Below are 12,065 nucleotides of genomic sequence, written 5' to 3'. Positions count from 1 at the left end.
ACAACACAGAGTTGTGCACAGTAACTAGATTCAGAATAAAATGCTGGAATGTAGGAATAATACCAACCTCAGAGAGCCATTGAGAAATTTAAATAGGATTCAAAGTGCCCAACATGGGACTGGCATAAACGTTTGTTCCATAAAATGTAATAATAATGACAGCAACTACTATAATAAAAGCACAATGCTGGTAAACATCCTATCCTGAGGATAGAAGGATGGGTTCCACCACTACCTATATGACCTTGGAGAAAGTATTTAATGTGCCTAAGCCTCAGTTTCCCCATATGTAAAAGGAGGTAATGAAAGTATCTCCCTTACCCAGTTCTTATGAAGCTTCCTTGAATACAGCAAGCACTCAGAAGACACAACCACCACCATCACCACTATCATCATCAACCAGCAGTAACCACCACCATCACCACTATCATCATCAACTTGCAAGGAACAAAGCTTCAGTCAGGCCTCATATTATTCTGTCCCATGATCCGGTTGATGTTGATTGACTATGTCTTTATTGTTGTTAACTGAGTGCAAGGTAAAGGGCTTCAATGGGCAAAGAAGTGTAGAAGGAAATGAGTCACTGACCCTTCGAGAGAGTAATCTTTTTTTATTATTCCTATGCCTGATCAAGAGGGCACTTACTAACTGCAAAATGGTTTGCAACCACTTATTGGCTACTTGCTGAGCCCTGTGTCAGGGAAGCCTGTCTTCTTCATTCCCTTGTGAAGGTCTGCTGCGTTCCTGAGCTCTGGGATCAAGCGAGGTAGCTCACAAGGAGCTGCTTCTCCAGCTTCAGAGAAGAGTCAGGAACAACTGATCTGGAGCACATGAGTGTCAGGCAGCAGAGAACCAGACAGCTCTGCTCTAATCCTCTTGTGTTCTGATGACGACTCCTCAGTGTGGCTTACGTCTGTCTATTGCCTTAACATTCCCTCACCAAAGCATCTCAGAATGGACTCTGGACATCCCAGGAAGGGAGCAGGTTTATCCTCAAACTGTGTCTATATTTAAATTCTAGCTCTATTTCTTCCTAGCCGTGTAACTTTGGGTAAGTTATTTAAACACTCTGAGGCTGCTTCCTGATGAGCCTTCCTGATGAGGATTAAAAGGGATTTGAGGATGGTGCTTATTAGCACAAAGCCTGAGATATATAGCATGTGTTCAAAAAGAGCTAGTGATTATTATTATTATTACTACGACTACTAATTAGGGAGGGGGTAACAGAGGCCAGTTAGGAAGTTATAAAAAAAAAAAAAATGAGAGAACAAAAGAAAGTTGGGAGAAAGGGAGGAATCTGACCATGTGCATCCGCAGCATAAAACCTGCCAACTGATTACTTTCATTTATAGGATGAAGCCCATCCTCCACACATGTCCACACAAGGTTCTCCATGGTACAACCTGAGTTTCTCTCCCAGCCTCCCTCTTGCTACCCTTATCTTTTGGACACTCTACTCCACTCACACGAATGCCTAGCTGTTCTTCCCAACATCATGGCCTCGTACAGCTGGGATAGGGGCCCCATCTCTGTGCTCCAGGTGCATGGGTAAAGGCCCCCTTGCTAGGGGAACACTTTACTACTGAGCTTTTGGGATATGTTTATCTTTCAGTCTCTCTGAGTAGATCATGAGTCCCATGCACACTAGTGTCTGATTCATTTTAGTATCGCCTATACCTCTCACTAATCCCAGTTCAATAAACACGTGTTATACCAAATGGAAATATAATAAACTGTTAATTATATGGTAGAAACAATACTAGTAAAAAGTACAAAGAAGGGGGTGAGCAATTGTCAAGGGGCCTGGAACACAAGCTCTGCACTTAACCAAGAAGCCTTGCTCATTGCAACCAAGCCCAACTCTACCTTGCAGGGTGGAGTCACGTTTCTTGCTTTTCACTCCATGGGTGTCCCCACAATGGGCACATACACAGCTCTTGCCTTCTCTCTACCTGCCTGGTTTTCCTCACCTGAGGGTGAAAAAAGCAGAATGAACAGTGTGTCTGCACACAGCCAAAATTACCATGTCCATGCCCCAAAAGCCCTTCTTGCTCCCTCCTGGTTCAACCACTCTTTCTCAACATGCAGGGATGGAGGTGAGGGATCAGAAATCAGGACTAGACTCTAATTGCAACTCTTCCCCGAGAAGAAAAAATGCAAGTTCCAGACAGATAGAAATGAAGAACCTATGTCCTGGGACTCACTGTTTTCATAGTGATGCTAGTGGCTAGTTCATCATGTAAAATCAGATTGATTCCCCCCAAGACACATCTTCATTTCCCCTTGGAGATCACAACCTTGTAGCCTCCCAAGCTCAAAGTCCTGGTGGCTTGATATGATATCACCTGTAAAGATACTGTCCTAAAGATTAGATTTATTTGTCTTCTTCTACAATCCTTTGCAGGTAAGATGCAAGAGCCAATACATCAGGACATGTACAAAAGAACTGAAGATTAATCCCATCATCACTAGAGTGGATCATAAAGCTGAACAGCTGCCCAGTTGGAGGACCAATGATGGTCTGAGATCCAGATATGTCATGCATAATTATTGCATACCTCAAGTGGGAGTATTTATGTTTTTTTTTTTTTTAACGTAAAGAAAACACATGGCTATGACATTTCCCACCGTGATGTTCTTGCTGGCTACTCAAGGACACATTTATTGAAACCAGTGCACACATAAACCTAGATTTTCTAATGATAGCTAAAATAAATCTCTCCTTCCCTGACACATCTCAGATGAATTAAAAATCCTGAAGTGGTGGGAAAAAAAATACTGGCATATAGAGTACCCAAAGTGCTAGTCGGTTAGGACATGACTTCCTCAAAGACAGGCCCCTTTTCCATTGTATTCCAGTGGCTGGCACATGGGAGGCTAGAGAGGTTCAAATGAGTGAATGAAAAGGTAGACTGGACCATTTTTCAAACATAAGCCTACTTATCTCTGGGATTCACTGTGAAAACTTAAAGCGAAATTTAGAAAGCACATACTTTTTTATGTTCCTAACACTGGCGTAGTTACCCCTGCACCTACAGGTCAAGCACTCACAGTTAAAAGAACATGTTTTTTGGTTTTTTTGGTTTTTTTTTAGATTTTATTCATTCATCTGAGAGAGAGAGAGAGAAAGCACAAGTGAGGAGAGGGGCAGAGGGAGAAGGAGAAGCAGACTCTCCACTGAGCACAGAGCCTGACATGGGGCTCGATTCCAAGACCCTGAGATCATGACTTAAGCCAAAGGCAGATGCTCAACCGACTGAGCCACCCAGGTGCCCCAAAAGAACATGTATTAATTAAGGCATTTTTTTAACAGAAAAGAAGAAACCATCCAATTAAAAGTGGCTTAAAGGGATGCCCGAGTGGCTCAGCAGTTGAGCGCCTGCCTTCGGCCCAGAGCATAATCCTGGAGTTGCAGGGTCGAGTCCTACATTGGGCTCCCTGGACGGAGCCTGCTTCTCTCTTTGCCTACGTCTCTGCCTCTCTTTCTGTGTGTCTCTCATTAATAAATAAATAAAATCTTTTAAAAAAATAAAAGTGGCTTAAAGAATTAAGAAATCCATTATTTCAAACACAGCAAGTACAGAGGTTCCAGATGAATTTAGAAGAGGTCCCTCCTGCCTCCACACACACTCCTACACACACACTCTATAGTAAGCCCCAGTTTAACTATCTAAAAGTAGAGCATCTTCTAGATCCCAGAGTGGTAACAGAAGGCAGGTGCTACCAGAACACATGACTTAGTGAGGTTTTCCAATGCTTCTGATGACATTCAAAGGGCTAGCTAGGTCACTGCCCTTTCTCATTCAGAGCTTACATCACTAAACTACCTATGAATTCACCCTAACACCTATGGCTTCTATTTATGGGAGTATTTAAACATAGCAAGAGTGAATCCATTTCCTACCTATAGGAAGGAAGGAGAGTCCATGCCCAGAAATCTTCAAACATCCCTCTGCTTTCAGCATTGCAGGGTATGAGAAAACTCATTTTCTCACATTTTACTTGAGAATTAAGATGAAGAATGCTAGCACAATGATTACAAATCCATTTCCCTAATTCAGGTAGCACAGAAGCCTGAGGTAGGGTAACTTCATGGCTGATTTGACAGCTTCACCAAGTATCCAGATTTTTTTTCCATGTCTCAGTATATCAACTTTGTTCCCAGAATGGCTCCCCTCATGGTCGTAAGAGGGCTGCCACCATTCCAGGCATCCCATCCAAACAGAAAAATGTCCAGAGGCAGAAAAGAAACTGAATCTTCCAGTTTCCTCTTTTGAAGAGGTGAAGAAACCATTTCCACATGCCTCCTATCAGCTCTCCCTTTGCATCACCTCTGCCATGGTAGATGACACATACACCTTAGGATCCACTGCTGACAAGGGAAAATAGGATTACTGTAACTAGTTAAATTACTCACAATTCACCATTGAGCTGGAAACAGAGACACCTTCCATGACCAAACTGAGGTTTTGTTAGCAGAGAAGAAAGGGGTAGGGCAAAGGGCAGGCAACTAACAGCACCTGTACAAAGTGGCCCGCCATCAACGAGCACTTTTCAGGGTCCTGTGCTGTCTGGATGCCAAGGGTCCCTTCAGGCAGAAAAGCCGTGGAAGAAAAGGGCTTTGGCACTTGGGTGACCCATGGGGTTTGCTTCTGGCTCCTCTTGGGGCCCCAGCAAAGCATGTGGGGAATGTGCTGACGTGGTGATTTGTGGCACTGCTGCCATCATTGGTATTTGCCTGCCTATGCCACTTCCAGAGGCTACCAAATCTCATAGGATACAATAGGAAAAAAATGGAGTCAGGGTACAAGGGCAAAGGAAACCACTTTATTGGAGACCTACTAGACACAAGACTTTTTTTACGTACTAGATCATTTTGTTCTCATGATAACTGCCAGCTAAGTCTCATTGGCATTCTGCCATAAATGAAGATGCTGAGCCATCATTAAACATCTTGCCCAACATTCCATAGCTAGAAAGTGCCAGAGCCGAGACTCAAGCTCAAAGCTGTCTGACCCTAAAACCAGCAGGCCCCATCTGCAGACATGTTACCTTTCGGTGCAGAATAGACCACCAAGCCACAAGTAATGAGAAAGGGACACTCCAGAAAACATTAAGTCAGTGTAGGAATATAGTCAGAAAAGCTGAAGTAAGAGTTAATACTGTTCAGGGACCCAGAAATCTGCATCACCTTTTGACCCCATTAATACAGATCCCGTGCACAAGATAACAGATGAAGGATCCTCTGCTCCTGAAGTCCTACCCTATGGGTTGCTATGATTTGATCTCATTAAGACTCCTAACCCCATGTTACTCAAACTATAGTCCACAGACCAACGCTAGTCTGCAAACCACTTCCAGTTCACAATAAACACAGACATGAAAGTGAGTGGCTAGAAACCCGTATGTAACACTTTGACACTAGTGGGACATTCAAGCATGTAATTAGTGCACTTGTCTCAAGGAACAAGGTGTTGCTGAACACAGGCTGCATATGGCATAAGTGACATTCTAGTATGAGTCTACAACAGATCGGAAAATTTTAAAGTTAAGATAAATTGGTTTTTTTTTTTAACCTTGATACTTCACAGAGAGTTGGGAAAGGACTGCCCTGAGTTTGGCTGGTTGGACAAAATCACTCCCATTTTACAGGTGGGATGAATGAGACTCAAAGAGACTGAGGCACTTGACCAAGGTGAACACCACAGGTAAGAAATTTCTCAGCTCCTGATAACAGAGAGAGTGTTGGCCAGAAGGGGCTGTAAAAAAAGTGCAGGCTTGTAAAAAAATAAAATAAAATAAAATCATTTCCTCTGGCTCTGCTGTTGCCAAAAGTTCAGCTGAGATAAGATGCCTCAGGTGAGAACAATCTACAAAAAGAAGCCAGGAATAAAAGGGAGATGGATGGGTTCACTCCTGACAAAGGCCAGTCTTTTCACAACCTGATTTATAGATCGACTTACTAGCAATTTCCCCTCCAACAAATCATAAAAGCCTTCTCAGTTTGCCTCTGGAACTCACCAGCCCCATCACTGACTCTAGGCCCAACCACACTGACCATCGCACCTCCTCAGAGCGTGACTCTTTCTAGATTATTCTACCATGACCTCTTCCCTTTCCCCAACTGGAAAAGCCCTGCTCTGCCTGGAAACATTTTTGGAAGAGAATATTGTCTTAGCCAAGTGTCTGGGTTTCAAGAACTAAGATGCATTCAAGCTCATTTTAAAGGGGAGGATATATAGCAGGGCTGCTCAGTGGCCTCCCACAGACATCCCAAGACAGGAGTAGAGGTGAGGGATCAGACCAGGGACTACAAAATCAGCGCCACCTGAGGCACCTCCTGCTTGCTCTCTCTGAGAAGCCACTGTTCTCTGTCATCATCCTGACCGCTCAGCTTCTCCTTACTGACCCACCCCATCTCTATTTTCTCCTGTGCTTCCTCTCATTATGTGTTGCTTTACCACCTCTGTGCCTTCACTCACACACCCCCACTGTGGCCTCCCCACCTCAACTCCACCTTGCAACTTGGCAAATGCGGCACCGGCACCAGCACCAAATAGATCCACCTCCCTGCTCCCAAGTCTGACTTCCTGAAAAAGGAAATTGATTAGCTAAGGTCATCTTTGCAAGCCAGGCCACTAATCAGTGGTCACCAGCCTACCTAAGAATCAGCTTTCCTAAGGTCCAAGGTCAATCTTGGACTGATCTCAGCAGTTATTGCCAGGAAAGGCCAGGTATGCAATATGGAGAATGTCTGCTTTAATCAAGGAGACTGTAAACAGGCCAACTGACACCACTAACATGGTCTGTCCAGAAATAAATAAAACCAACCCCTCTATATCCTTCAGTTCCCAATTCTGGTGACACCTTCTCTGGGAAGTCTTCTGTGATTTCTCCAGGTTGGCTTTTATTCCTTGTATTTGTGTAGCAGAATGTGAATCCTGCTACAGAAACACTCTCCATGTTAACTGGAAACTGACTGCTTGCATTTCTGCCTCTCCACTAGACAGTTAGGACTTTGAAGACTCAGAACACACACAGTCACCTTTGTATTTAAAGGGTATAGCACGGAGCCTGGTGCTGAGCACAGAAGGAGCTCTATAAATGAGCAGGAAGTGAACAATTGAATGAAAGTCTGAGTAGCACATTGCGCTATTCATTTTGACCAAGTTAAGTCCCTCTGCATCCACTTTAGATAAACTAAGGAAAATGCTGGAGACAGGAATGGAAAGGAGGAGGAAGTGAAGTAAAAGATTCTACAAAGAAAAAAAGAGGGTGCCTGGGTGGCTCAGTTGGTTAAGCATCTGCCTTCAGCTCAGGTCATGATCCAGGGTCCTGGGATCCAGCCCTGCATCAAGCTCCCTGCCTCCCTGCTCTGTGGGAAGTCTGCTTCTCTCTTTCCCTCTACCTCTCTCCCTGCCCATGCTTGCTCTCTCATTCTCTCTTTCTCTGTCAAATAAATAAATAAAATCTTTAAAAGAAAAATAAAAGGAAATTAGCCTCAAAAAGGAAGAAATAAAGAGGTAGGGGAAGTGCTGGCTCTGCTGTAGTGTTACTTCCAGGTGTTTCTTTCAGTATGTTTGGATTCCTTGCCATAGTAGGTGGAAATAAGGGATCAAAGCTTGGGTTCAGTTTCCCCACCTGTAAAATGGAGATGCTAACTGCTGCTTTGCCAGGTGACTAAGAGGACAAAAATAGGTAATCAATGAAGTGTCCAGCAGAACATCTGGAGGCAGATAAAAGAAGTTCATGGATTATGGGGAATAGTTTTAAAACTCCTTATAGCATGCCAGGCAGGCTGGCGATGACAGAAGGTGGTAGTACACAGACCTTTTCACAGGGAAGCACTGAATCCTTATAAAATTATTCTTCAACCTGGGGTGAAGGATGAAGAAGAGAACAGCAGAAGCACTGCTGCCCATTGACCGCAGGAGACCTGTGCAGGCCAATAACAACGTCATGATGTTAATCATTAAAATATTGTGTCTGTTTTTGTCTGGGGACAAGGCATTTTGATCTTTGTTCTCCCTCTATAAAGATGAAAGGTAGGGTGCTACCAAAGGTAGCAACTCAAAGCCAAGAGGATGTCATGCCTGCCTGGCCATATATATAGAAAGGCTTCAGCTCCCCAGGGCCCCAGTTGGACAGTCCCTGGAGGGTAAAGCCAGAGCAGAGGCAGTGGAAAGGGAGCAAGATGGATCAGCTCCTCCAGGGAGGCCAGGCTCCACCTGTTCAAGGGAGAGACTTTTGTAACTGGCTGGCAAAAGAGAATTAAAAAGCAAAGTGAAAGTCTATACATACCCAAGAGAAATAAAAATGTATGTCCATATAGAAACTTGTACATGAATGTTCAGAGCAGCATTATTCATAACAGCCCAAAGGTGGAAACAATCAAATGCCCATCAACTGATGAATGGATAAACCAAATGCACTATATTCATATGATGGACTATTATTTGGCACTAAAAGGAATGAAGTAGTGATACGCCAAGGATGGAGCTTGAAAACATTATATTAAGTGCAAGAAGCCCATCACAAAAGACCACACATGATTCCATTTATATGACATGTCCAGAATGGGTAAATCCACAGAGATAGAAAATAGATTAAGGTTGTCAGGGGCTGGGGACATGGGAATGGGGAGTGACTGCTAATAGGGAGGGGGTTTCTTTCTGAGGTGATGAAAATGTCCTGCTCTGTAAATACCCTATCACCCATTGAATGGTACACTTCCAACAGGTAAATTATGTGGTATAGGAATTACAGCTTAATAAAGCTGTTACAATAAAAAAAAATAGCAGTGTGGAATAGCAGTTCATGCCTGAACTTTGGGTCAGATTCTTAGTTCTCATATTCCCATTGAGAAAACTCTGAGCACCTACTAAGTGCCAAATACTGTCCTAGGTGCTGAGTCCACAATAGTGAGTAAGACAAACAATGCCCTGCTCTCTTGGAACTTAACGTTTTACTGAAGAAATTGACCAAAAAAATAAATAAATAAAAATTTTAAGAAGTAAATGAGCAAATAAATGCAAGGATGCTGAGACCATGAAGCAAGTAAGGAGCTTAAAGAAAGAATCCCTTAGACTGTGAAAGATGCATAAGCAAAATTCTGGGCAGAGGAGCTAGCATGTACAAAGGGCATAGGGTACAAAAGGACTTGGTGTCTTAGAGGCACTTACAAAGACCAGCAGGGCTAGAACTGGTCATATTCCCACTTCTTCGTGCAGATGCCAGACCAGGCCCCTCCACTCTAAGTTCTTCTACAGTACGAAGGGGAGAAAAAACAGTGCCCGCTCATATGTGGGGGCACCAGTTTTTGTGCTGGGCAAAAAGTAGGTAGAACCCAAATAATTCTCTCCTCCATCCCCAACTCATGTCCTAGATTGGGTATTTTTCCTCTCTCTTCTTCTAGAAGCACAGACATTCACTGGAAGAGTCAACAAAACTAGCAAATGAGCTGCACAATCCTCTGGGTAATGGTCGAGCCTGATAAGGAGTTTCCCTGCATGCCTCCCCTACATGGACCACAAGAATTAGGTTGTGATGGTTTGTGAATCGTTTATCCTTGAACAGCATGACCTGTTAGGTCCTCATTGACCAGTGTCCCTAGAGTGGCCACTCTGGTTGCCTTCATCCCTCAACAGCCTGTTGGTAGGCTCTAGGCTTGGTCTGAAACTGGTCTGAGTCAGAAGCTCAGCAAAGGGAGAAAATGTGATGCTGTTGATAAGGGCGGATTCCAGAGAGACTTCTACTTCTTCCTGGCTAAGTGCCCTGAGGTAGGGGACTCCCCTCTCTGATCATTTTTCTCTAGCAGTATCAGCCTCTGCTACTGTTACAATATGCAAGTTATCTACTTGAATTCTACCCCACGAAATTTAGTACTACCATTATTCCCATTTCACAGAAGAGTAAATTGAAGCTCAGACAGCTGAAGTCAGGTACCCAAAGTCATACAGCTAGTTGATGGAGTAACTGGATTTGAACCCATGAAGTCTGGCTCCAGAGCCTATGATCTATACAACCACACATCATAATATCCCTCAGCTGTGAAATAGGACAATAACACCGCATGGTAAGGTTTTCATGAGGATTGACTGAACTAATGGAAAGTAAAGCACCGTGGTACAATGAATTGTACCTGGCCTACTGCCCCTATGTCCCGGAAGTTTAAGGAGGACTCTGCTGTTGGAAGGGAATTTTTTTCAAACTTCCGGGTAAGGTGTTTCTAAGAGAGAAACTGACAAATCCGAATGACTTCCCAGTGGAGCTCTCCAGCAGTCACTGAAATTTCCATGCAGACCCAGAAGGAGTGATTTCAGTTTACAAGGGAACTTGCTGGTATCAGTTGCAGGGCAGCTGGAGACTGACAATGGCTCTGAGCAGGAGGCTTCAGTGGTTAACTAGAGGAATCTGTAGGGTTACCAGAAGGTGGGCTGGGGGATCCAGTCTACTGGACTCTGTCAATGGCGATGACAATCCAGAGTTGTCTGAAGCAGAAGGAGACTTTCAATGAGAAACTTCCAAAGGACTCTTAGACTCCAGTTTGGCAATGAATGAGAGGGCACCACACTCAATCACATGGAAAGCTGCATTTTTTTCCGCTATGGGGTCAAAAAAAGCAACAGAGCAAAGTGGAAAGGGCCTAATCTCACTTCTAGGCTTACTATAAGAGAGTTCCTAATGACCTTTCCAAGATTCCATTTCTCCATCTACAAAATGAGGCAGATAACACCAACCTTACAGAGGGTCATCAGAATTAATAAATGGCAAGCATCTAGCAAAGGGACTGGCACACATTTTTATTTAAAAATAACAATAATCGGGGATCCCTGGGTGGCTCAGCAGTTTAGTGCCTCCCTTCAGCCCAGTGCGTGATCCTGGGGTCCTGGGATTGAGTTCCACATCAGGCTCCCTGAGTGGAGCCTGTTTCTCCCTCTGCTTCTCTCTCTCTCTCTCTCTCTCATGAGTAAATAAATAAAATCTTAAAAAAAAAAAAAAAAGAATTATCTAAGCTCTTATTTACCATGCTAAACTTTATACATGCCTTTGATATTCTCATTGAATCCCAGCAACCACCCTGTGAGATAATATTATTAATAGTCCCATTTCCCAAATGAGAAACTGAGGCTAAAGAGTTCCAAAATTGCATGTCGAAGGTCATATAGCTCATGAATGATCAAGCAGGACTTTATATCCAGGCAGTGAGACCTCAGAGCCTTCAACTGAAAGTCTACAGACTTTCCCCTGCCCTTTCTCAAGAATGCATACTGTCAACCCAACTGTGATTTGTGTTTATGGGGCCATTCACAGTAACTGGGACATTATGGAGGAAGGGCTAAGACCATGGTGGGCTTTAAACAATACCAGCTCCTCCTTCACAGAGGTGCTGTGGTAGTATCTCCAGGAATCTTTACAACAGCCCATGTGAGACAGAAGAGATTAACTTCATCATGCAGATGAGAAAGAGACAGAGAGATGGAGTGAATCATCCAAGCTTATGGGCAGGCAGTAGGAAGGAGAACTGGAGCCCACTTCAGCCCTAGGCTGGCTTCCAGGGAAATAGCTGCTGGATAATAAGTTATCTCACCTCTCTGAAGCCAGGCAGCCTTGTGTCTACACAGGAAAACGAAGGTAGATAAATGCAGGAATTCACAGCCCTATAAAAAATGAATTAAGATAAAATATGTACCCTTACTACTTAATGAGGGAGGTTTACGAACACAAATGCATATGACAATGACTCAGACGAGCATAATTATCTTATCATAAGTCAAAGGCAATAGATTTTCATTTCTAAGTAAATATTGCATTTCCTCGATCCTAAAACACACCTATTTTTGTTCATGTTTGGTCACTTCTGAAGTCCAGGTATAACTTAACCATAGATGCACACATTCAGTATGTCTTTCTTACCATCCGTCCCCCTACAGGTTGGCATTGAACTGAAAATGTGTCAGTCAAAGTTGTTGCCTTAGAACTGAGGTCCCTGCTTCTTATCTCTGCCTAGGTAAAACCCCCACCCTATCCCTGCTCTCCTTTCCTTCTTTCAAGTCAGAAGAGGA

General features: G+C 43.6%; 1 long non-coding RNA gene across 1 annotated transcript in view; it reads right to left on the bottom strand.

Moving 5' to 3' along the window:
- Positions 1-12,065, bottom strand: part of LOC111098119 — a 251,579-nt gene that overhangs the window by 199,748 nt on the left and 39,766 nt on the right. Inside the window, exons 4-6 of the long non-coding RNA XR_005367098.1 lie at positions 11,591-11,660; positions 2,205-2,356; positions 1,867-1,970 (exon numbers count right to left, since the gene is read on the bottom strand). This is a non-coding gene — a long non-coding RNA (uncharacterized LOC111098119). The remainder of the gene's footprint in view (positions 1-1,866; positions 1,971-2,204; positions 2,357-11,590; positions 11,661-12,065) is intronic.

The sequence above is a fragment of the Canis lupus genome, chromosome 11 (genome assembly GCF_011100685.1).
Source record: "Canis lupus familiaris isolate Mischka breed German Shepherd chromosome 11, alternate assembly UU_Cfam_GSD_1.0, whole genome shotgun sequence".
In the NCBI taxonomy this organism is placed as follows: Eukaryota; Metazoa; Chordata; class Mammalia; order Carnivora; family Canidae; genus Canis; species Canis lupus.
This window is presented reverse-complemented; position numbering and strand designations above follow the sequence as displayed.